Source organism: Rhinopithecus bieti, unplaced genomic scaffold (assembly GCF_001698545.2).
Source record: "Rhinopithecus bieti isolate Rb0 unplaced genomic scaffold, ASM169854v2 scaffold_35903, whole genome shotgun sequence".
Taxonomy (NCBI): domain Eukaryota; kingdom Metazoa; phylum Chordata; class Mammalia; order Primates; family Cercopithecidae; genus Rhinopithecus; species Rhinopithecus bieti.
This window is the reverse complement of record NW_016815549.1, coordinates 1,314,020-1,322,784: the sequence shown is the minus strand read 5'-3', so window position 1 is coordinate 1,322,784 and position 8,765 is coordinate 1,314,020. Positions and strand designations below refer to the sequence as shown.

Genomic DNA, 8,765 nt, shown 5'->3' with positions numbered 1-8,765 from the left:
AAGGAAGGAAGGAAGGAAGGAAGGAAGGAAGGAAGGAAGGAAGGAAGGAAGGAAAGAAAGAGAAAGAAAGAAAGAAATTGCTTGCTCACAATTCTGGAGGCTGAGAAGTCCAAGATCAAGGTGCCAGCAGATTCGATTCAGTGTCTGACCAGGGTTCTGTGCTTCAAGGACCGCGCCTTCTCACTGCGTCCTCACATGGTAGAAGTCTGCCTCGGGCCTCTTTTATAAGGACTCCACCCTCTTGACCTCTTGACCTAATCACCTCCCAAAGCCTCACCCTCAATACTCTGTGTTAGATTTCAGCGCAGGAATACTGGAGAGACGGGAATATTCAGACCACCGCACAGCCCCAACACTCTAACACAGTGGCCACATCTGGGGTTGCCCTGTATAATCATTCATAACACACTCTTTCATTTTCTAAGGTACCCCACTTTGGATGATAAATTATTTGACACCGTGGTGATTATAAGCCAGTGAAGGGCTCCTCCTAACTCCATCCACTGGTCCTCAAACCTGCGCATGTGGCTGTGCAGGTGACAGTCACAAAACAGTCAGCCGCTCATCTAAGGCATACAGGACAAGGCCCCACCTGCTGTGTGCTGTCTGGAGGCTGGTGTGGTAGCCAGGCCTGCAGCTGCAGGCCCTTCTCCCTGCTTCTGGGTGATGAGAATGAACCCCACGGGCGAGGGCCCTTTGCCGCAGCTCTGCACCACCGCAGGAATCCTTTGAATGATGTGAGGCTTGTGGGCGACGGTGACTGTGAATCAGGAATTCCACAATGACACTGCTGACAGAAGCGGGTGGGAAGGCGATTCTGTATCTGGCTTATGCATCCACCCCCCTGAGAACAAGGGAACCAACCTGCCCCCGGGTGCTTGCTGGTCTCTTTGGGTAATGCTGCCACACCCAAAGTCACTGTTGTCCCCTGATGTTGGAGACGGGGACCTTAGTGGTGGCAGTGGCCAGCTCAGCTCTGGAGAGTTGAGAGCCATATTTTTTGCCTGTATGTTTACCCCATCTCTGCCATATTTTGTGTGTGAACCCAAGAACGAGCCCTGGGGTGGCTGGAAAGAGTCTGCCCGGCACCCACAGGCAGGCTAGCCTGTCTATCCTGTGACCGAGAGCCTCCTGCGTGAAGGATGCCTCTGGGGAGCATCTGCATGGGGCACGTAGGGTTCATTTCATGTGTCAACTTGACGGGGCAACAGGATGCCCAGATATCATGCTAAACATCATTTCCGGGTGTGTCCGTGAGGGTATTTCCAGTAGAGATGAGCATTTGAATCAGTAGACTAATAACCCGCAGTGTGGATGGGCCTCCCCCAGTTTGTTCAGAGCCTGAATGGAACAAAAAGGCCGGAGAAGGGAGAATTCACTCTCTCTGCCTGACTGCTGGAGCTGGGACATCCATCTTCTCCTGCCCTGGGACTGGCATTCACACCATCGCAACATCAGCCTTCCTGGTTCCCAAACCTTCAGACTAGAACAACCAGTGCTCCAGCTTACAGATGGAGCTCAGGGGACGTCTCAGCTCCATAACTGCATGAGCCAATTCCGTGTGCGTGTGTGTGCGCACACGTGCAGTGATCCTATTGGCTTTGTTTCTGTGAAGAGCCCTGACTACTACAGGGCACAAATACCTCATGTTCTGCAGTCATTTGAGAGGTCCATCCACACACCTCTTCCCCAGGCCACTTTGTCACCATCCTCCAACCCTGTTCTTTCCAAAGCCCTGCCCTGCTTGCCAGCCCATGCACTAGTGTAGATCCCTACCCCAGGCTGTGGTCCCTCCTCAGCAACATGAGCAACCAGATTCTCCCCCTGAAGTTTTGCCTCCTGGGAGAATCTGCAAGCATCTTTCAGGGTACCCGCTGAGTTGGTTATTATCACAGAAGGATGCAGCCACTGCACCCTCCTCCAAAGGAGGGAGCAGGGAGGAGGCAGCGCCCCAACCTCTCTCTCCACCTGCCCTCCCATCTCCTGGCAATGCCTCCTGGGGGTAAAACCCACCCAAAGACCCCCCCAGCAGAGATCCAGGTCATAAATTTGAGAGGATCAGCCTTCCAGGCACAGACCAGGGCAGAGAGAAGCTGGGGCTGGAAAGGAACAAAGGGTACAAACCTCCTTAGAAGACACTAAGGGGCCATGGTTAACTACACTGGACTTGCTAATAGGTTCCTTTCCTGAGAAATAGTAGAAATGGTCACTTTAAATTCACTTGATTGCGGTCCTGCAGCACTGACATTAAAATCTGGGAAGAATGTTGGAACCACTCATTGGTGTTATCCAAACATACCTGATGCATTCATACAACATCTACAACAACAAGAACTATGAGCCAGGCTCTGAGAACACAGATGAGTTCTTACAGATCTTATAGTCAGGAGATGCTGGGTGCAAGGTCAGCAAAAAAAAAAAAAGAAGAAAAGAAAAAAGAAAGAAAGATGATGATGTTGGACCTGGAGTACTGTGATGGAGACTCCCTGGGTGGGACATATTTAGGTGGGAGGCAAGGACGTTCTCTGGAGAGAGGACATGGAAGCTGCGACCTGAAGGATGAGTTAGAGTGAGTGCTGTGTTAGCACCAGGAGCAGGGGGAATAGCAGTGGCAAAGAGCCCAGGACAAGAGAGAGCTCACGATGTACCAAGGTCAGGAAAAAGGCTGCCGTGTAGTGAGCGCTGTGGATATGGGCACAGCAGAGGTCAGCATGGTTATTTTAGGGAGTTGAAGGGGAGTCTGGATTGGGAGGCCCTCAAGTAGGCCAGAAGAGAAGACAACAGCTTGACCTGGGGTGGTAGAGATGAAGAAGGAGAGGAGGCAGATCTGAGGGTGGGCTACTGCAGAATATTCCCCACCTGGGCACTGGAGACCCAGATGACACGGGCGGGCACAATGAATGCTGGCCTGCAGTGAGGTGCATCCCACAGGCCCTGGCTCTGCTCTCACCTGCTGTGTGACTCCAGGCAAACCCTCCCCAGCCCCACCCCAGACCTCTCCTCCTCCCCTGTGGACGGGAAGGCAGGAGGAAGGAGGCGGCCAGGTGCTTCTGAGCAGCCTCAGCACCCATCCTCTTAAAGGTGCCCAAGCCTAGCAGGACAGCCCCTGATGGTGGGACTTCGGGCAGTGACTTCTCCCAACCTCACCGCATGTCACAGCATCACCTGCAAAGTGGCTGTGATGATCGCATCCCATCACCGAGTGAGCACCTGACATGCCCTGCCTGTGCCACGCTTGTAGCAAGTTCTCCGTAAATGTCAGTTAAGAGGATTAACACTGCTGTCTGCTGCCATCTGTGACCTGGGGTGCTGGTGGGGCTGTCACTTAGGGGGACCCATCCCCTTGCTTGGGAGAGCCCATCCATGGGGACAGGGAAATTGTGCCAGCAGTGGGAAGGCCACCCAAGCAAAGCCAAGGAGAAGCCTTTCTCAGGGTTTACAAAGAGCCCTCTTCTCTCCTCCTGGGACCAGCGGTCTGTGAGCCTTTACCTGCTGGCTTTGCCTGCCTCCTAATGAGGAGAAGGCCGCCTGTGCTCAGCCTCCCAAAAAACCAGAACATCCCCTAAACTTCCCAACACTCAGCCTGATCAACTCTGTGCTTGGGTCAAACTAGGTTGGATTTCAGCTTCTTGCTGCAGAAAGATTCTTTGGCAGACAGGAACTACACAATGGAAGAGGCTCTGATGGACACCATCCTCTCACCAGGAGTGCCAGCAAAGAGTGCAACAGTGTCCCCACCATGAAGCCACAGCCCACTCAACATGGAGCCCTGAGCTGGGCCAAGCTTGGAATGAAGACCTGGGCAACCAGTCTACTCTAGACCTAGGAAAGAAGGATTTCCACAGTGTCTCCCTGCCTGGCCTCCCATCTAAAGATGCCCCACCCAGTGAGTCTCCATCACAGCCCCCAAAGCCCAGCGACATCTTTTTTTCTGACTTTGCACCCTCACAGGTGCCCATCCTGGGAATTCACCACCCAGCCCTGCGGTTCTGATGGGATGCACAGGAGCGGGAAAGAGGGCAACAGTGGCTCCCAGCTCTGTGGCTCTGCAATGTCAGGGGAACGCTGTGCTGAGATGGGGGCTCTGATGAGCAGGCAGCCCTGACAATAGCAGTTTCCTGAGAAGGAATCACAGAAGAGAACCTAAATGTAGACACTGGGAGAGCAGCTCGGGGTCCAGTCAAGGCAGGAAGAACTTGGTTCACATCGTGGCTCCACCACTCACTGCTGAGCAGCCTGGAGCACATCACTTGCACCTCAGCGTGCTCCTCTGTAAAATGGGGGCAGAGGACGCGTCCACACCCTCAGAGGTTGACGTGAGGATAAGTGAGATAGAGGGTATAGTGCATAGTGCTAGTGCAGTGCCAGGCTCACAGGAGTGCCCAATAAATGGCAGTTCTGAAAAAACACACAGCGCGCGCGCGCACACACACACACACACACACACACACACACACACACACACACAGAACAGAGGCAAGGATATTCAACTTCACCCAGGGCTGCAAATTTGCAACATGCAGCATCTGTGACCAGTGTGCCAATTACACTCCCAACACCTTAGCCCCATCCTTGCGGCATGCATAACTTCCTCGGAAATCCCCCCTGCTGTGGACTGGATGCCTGTGTCCCCCTGAATTCCTATGCTGAAATCCTAATCCCCAATGTGAGGTATTAGGAGCCGGGCCCTGGGGAAACAATTAGGAGGAAATTAGTGCCCTTTTAAAATAGACTCAAGGGAGCTCACTAGCCCCTTCCACCCTGTGAGGATGCTGCAAGAAGGCACCATTCGTGAACCAGAACACAGGCCCTCACCAGACACTGAATCTGCCATGGCTTGATCTTGGACTTCCAGCCTCCAGAACGGTGAGAAATAAACCTGTGTTGTTCATAAGCTATATGGTGTTTTGTTACAGCAGCCCCAACGGACTAAGACAGCTCCCCTTCCTGAACTGTGTTCCATGTGCTAATCAGAGTTCAGACCATTTCATCCATTCACTCCTCAAACATGTGGTGTGTGACCCCAAGGTGCAAGTCAAACCCTGGGGACCCCACGTTGAAACTGACACATCCCTTAAGGTGTTGGGGGAACCACAGGGGAAGCCCACCAAGGAAGAGGCATCCGGGGGCCTTGAAGGCTGTGCAGGCGTTGGCCAGGCAAGGCTGGGGCAGGGGTGCCCCAGCCCAGGGAGCAGCCCCAAGGCCTCCTGGGAACTCTCCTGGAGGAGGGCGAGCAGGGGACAGTGCACAGCCCCTCAGGTCCAGCCCACCCAGGCTCTTGGCTACCAGACTAAGGGCTGGAACTTCTATGTTTTTCTGGAAGCAACTCCAAGCCAGGGGCGTTTCCATACCAGAAAATGGAAAAAAATAAGATTTGCTTTTTTTTCCCAACAGAAGCAGTGAGCTCCAGGCCCTTGTTGAGAGGTGGTGGGGTACAGTGACTAAGGACAAGCCTTGGGGTAGGACCGAAAGGCTCTCCACCACCAAAAGCTGTGGGACCTCAGGCAAATCACTTAATCTCTCTGTGCCTCAGTAAAACAGAGCCAACAAGAGCACCTATTTCATGGGGTTGTGGTCAGAAGGAAAGCAGCTCATACCGAGGAAGCACTGGAAGCGTCCCTGGATCCTACATAGTGCCTCTCAGTGTTGGCTGCTGTTACTGAAGCTCTGTGCCTATCCACAGCCATGGGGTTGGAGCTGGACCTGCTTCATGAGTGTGTGACCCATGCAGCCATGCAGGCCCCATGCTTGGAAGGGGCTCATGCTTAGGGTTTAAGGCTCTGCAGAGTCATAAAATTCCTGATAGCTTTATCTTTGAATGTGTGCTTCCTAAGCAATGTCTGATGGAACAGCAGAGCCTGTGCTGTAGGCATGCAGCATGTGCTTCTGCCTCCTGCCGCCTCCCCGACCCGGGTTCTCAGCTGCCTGCTCCCCTGGCCTCTGGCACCCTGGACCCCACCCTTCCTCCTATTTGTGCCTGGTCCCAGTGTCACTGCTGCCCTTCTCCCCTGGTGAGGGCCAGGGTCTAGGAGTGTATGCACCCCAGTGCATCCTGGGGTGGATCATGGCGGTGACCACCCTTCCTTGGGCTGGTAGTGCCACTGTGTGTTCAGTGGGCAGTTCAGCAGGAACATCAGGTGCCAATTGTGTCTCAACCCCAAGGCTGCAACGCCCTGTGAGCTACCTGTCTGCCATGGGTTGGGGCATCAGCCTGTGGACCTGTGGGAAGGGGAGATGCCTGACTCGACACTCAACTTCCCTGTCCCTGGCCAGAAGACAGGTGTCTTGCAAGAGTCTGCACTCACCCTGCAAGCATGCCCATGCCCAAAGGCACACGATGTTACATAGGAAATAAAACCACCATGACAGGTGGAAAGAGAGTGCAGAAGAAAGTGAGTACTTTCAACCACACTTTCCCCTACTTTTTGAACACAGAGCCCTGCATCTTCATTTTGCATTGAGCCCCACAAATTTTGTAGCTAGTCCTGGGTAGGAAGGTGGTAGGGGAGGGGGAGGGGAGGACTTGCACCTTTTACTCCAACTATTTCCATATTGTTTCATGTTTTTCCAAGATGCATGTGATCATGCATTCATTTTGCAAGTTTTTTTATTCCAAAAAGAGTTTAATGGCTACACACGCAGAAAGAGACACAAACACGCACACGGACACACCTATACAGACATAAAGATATGCAGACATACACAGACACACTTGGATGCACACACAGATGCACACATAGATACACAGACACACCCACAGATACATACATGGACACATACACACACTGGCGTTCAGAACCCGGGGACTGACTCCCAGCCCAAAGATCTTTCACAACCCATTGCCAGCTGCAAGCAGGCTCTGGGGAGTCCTAAGAGAGCTGGAGAAGGTTCTACGTCGAGCCTGCCTGCCCCTTTTCTGAAAAGCAGAGAAAGACTGTGTGGCATTCACTCACTCATGCACTCACTAATCGACAGTCAACAATTCCATACTGAGAAGCTGCGATTTGCTGAGCACAGTCAGTGTCCTGCATACGTGACTGGATATAGTCCCTGCCCTCAAGGGGTGAGGGTATTCCCAGGGATGAGGACACCTAGGACAGAGAAGGCATCCCAGGTGGGTGGAAACCCTCACTCCACAGCAGGGAGGTGGGAAACAGACACATTCAGGGGCCTGGAGGGAGCTGAGCATGAGCAGGCGACCAGGGCGTGGTCAGAGCATGGGGGACAATGAGACTGAGGAGGCAGCTGCAGCAGACTGTGGGGGCACTGAAAGCCGGCAGAGGAGCTCACCTGTGGACAACGGGCCCCACTCCCTGCCACAGCCTGTCCCCTCCACTTTGCTGACAGTGTCCCTGTGATGTCTTCCCGTGACAGTGTGAGCACAGGCCAAGGAGGACCCGCCCAGGAGAAGCACAGCCTCTGGAGCTCTGCCACTGGCAGCTGTGTGGCCTCGGGCAAGTTACTTAACTTCTCTGCGCCTCAGTTTCCTTATCCTATAATGGGGATAATGTGGCGAGGATTCAACGGAGGGGGGGGGGCGGATATTTGAAAGCTCTTGGAACTGTGTGTTTGTTATATAAAGTGACAGAGGCCAGCACCCTGCCCAGGTCCACCAGCCCTCTGTACCTTCCATCACCCACCTCACTGGGCCCCTGAAGGGAGGAGGGAAGAAAGCAAAAACAGATTCCTGGGCCCTCACCAGTACCCCCCATAGGCCTCTTCTTTTCTCTCTGCCACAACCTTGCCCCCTGAGCAAAGTCATCCCCATTTCACAGAAGAGAAACTGAGGCCCTGAGAGAGTAAGCCACTTGCTGAAGGCCACCCGGCCAGTCAGGGTGAAGCCAGGATTCCATCCAGGCGGGGCAGCATCTCGGGCCACAGAGTGCGCCGTCCCTGTCCCTGGGACCCTCCACATAAAAGCCAACCCGGGTCACCTCCCAGGGTGCGCGAGCAGCTGTCCATCCCACCGACGCTCTTCGGGCTCTGGGCGCGCCACTGTTATGGACTGTCCCCTGCCAGCAAAAAAAAAAGAAAAAAAAAAAGAAAAAAAGCTTCTCCAAACCGGAGCAGCAGCCGGGCCTGACTCAGCACCCACCGGCGCGGGCAGCGCGAGGAGCGCGTAGACGCTGCTGGATGGTACCCGCGGCCAAGGCTGAACTCCACGGCATTGGGTCTTATCCCCGACTCAGCACCGGACCCCGCGCCCGCACCTTCAGCCGGGCAGCGAGCGGGGGGCTCGAGCGCGCCGGTTCTCAGCCGAGACACTGTGGCTGACACCGGTGGAGCGATCAGCCACAGCTCGCACGGCGGGCAAGGGCTGGAGGCAGGGTTCCAAGCCGGTTCTGTCGGCTTCCCTCAAGACCCCGAGACACGTGCTCCAGAGGGACCCCGGCACTTCGGACCCTAGCTGAGCCAGCCCTGCCCCAGGACCGCGCCGGGGTCGGTGCCCGGGCTCTCTGAGTCCCGCTTCTGGCCCGCGAAGACGCGCCCTGTCCTCCAGTGGCGGGAGTCCCACACCCGAGGGCCGCATCACGGGGCAGGGTGAGGTCCTGCGGGGCTGGGGATCAGGCGGGGTGGGCGCGGGGCGGCTCCAGAGCGGCGGGGCCGGGCGCCCTGCAGTCCGCGCTTACCTTCGGAAACTTCGAGGTCGGCGGCCCCATTGAGCTGGCACAGGCACCAGGAGCCCTGGTCGGCGGCGGGCGCGGCGGGCGCGGCGGGGCGGCGGTCAGCTGGCAAAACAGCAAGGGCGCGTGAGCGCGGGCCCG

The 8,765-nt window shown here is 55.3% G+C and overlaps 1 protein-coding gene across 1 annotated transcript in view; it reads right to left on the bottom strand.

The window, feature by feature from the left end:
• Nucleotides 1-8,697, bottom strand: part of LOC108516076 (serine/threonine-protein phosphatase 2A 55 kDa regulatory subunit B gamma isoform-like) — a 198,547-nt gene extending 189,850 nt beyond the window's left edge. The window contains exon 1 of the mRNA XM_017853384.1: nucleotides 8,631-8,697. The gene's annotated coding sequence lies outside the window, so the exon portion shown is untranslated. The remainder of the gene's footprint in view (nucleotides 1-8,630) is intronic.
• Between the last annotated feature and the right edge of the window lie 68 nt (nucleotides 8,698-8,765).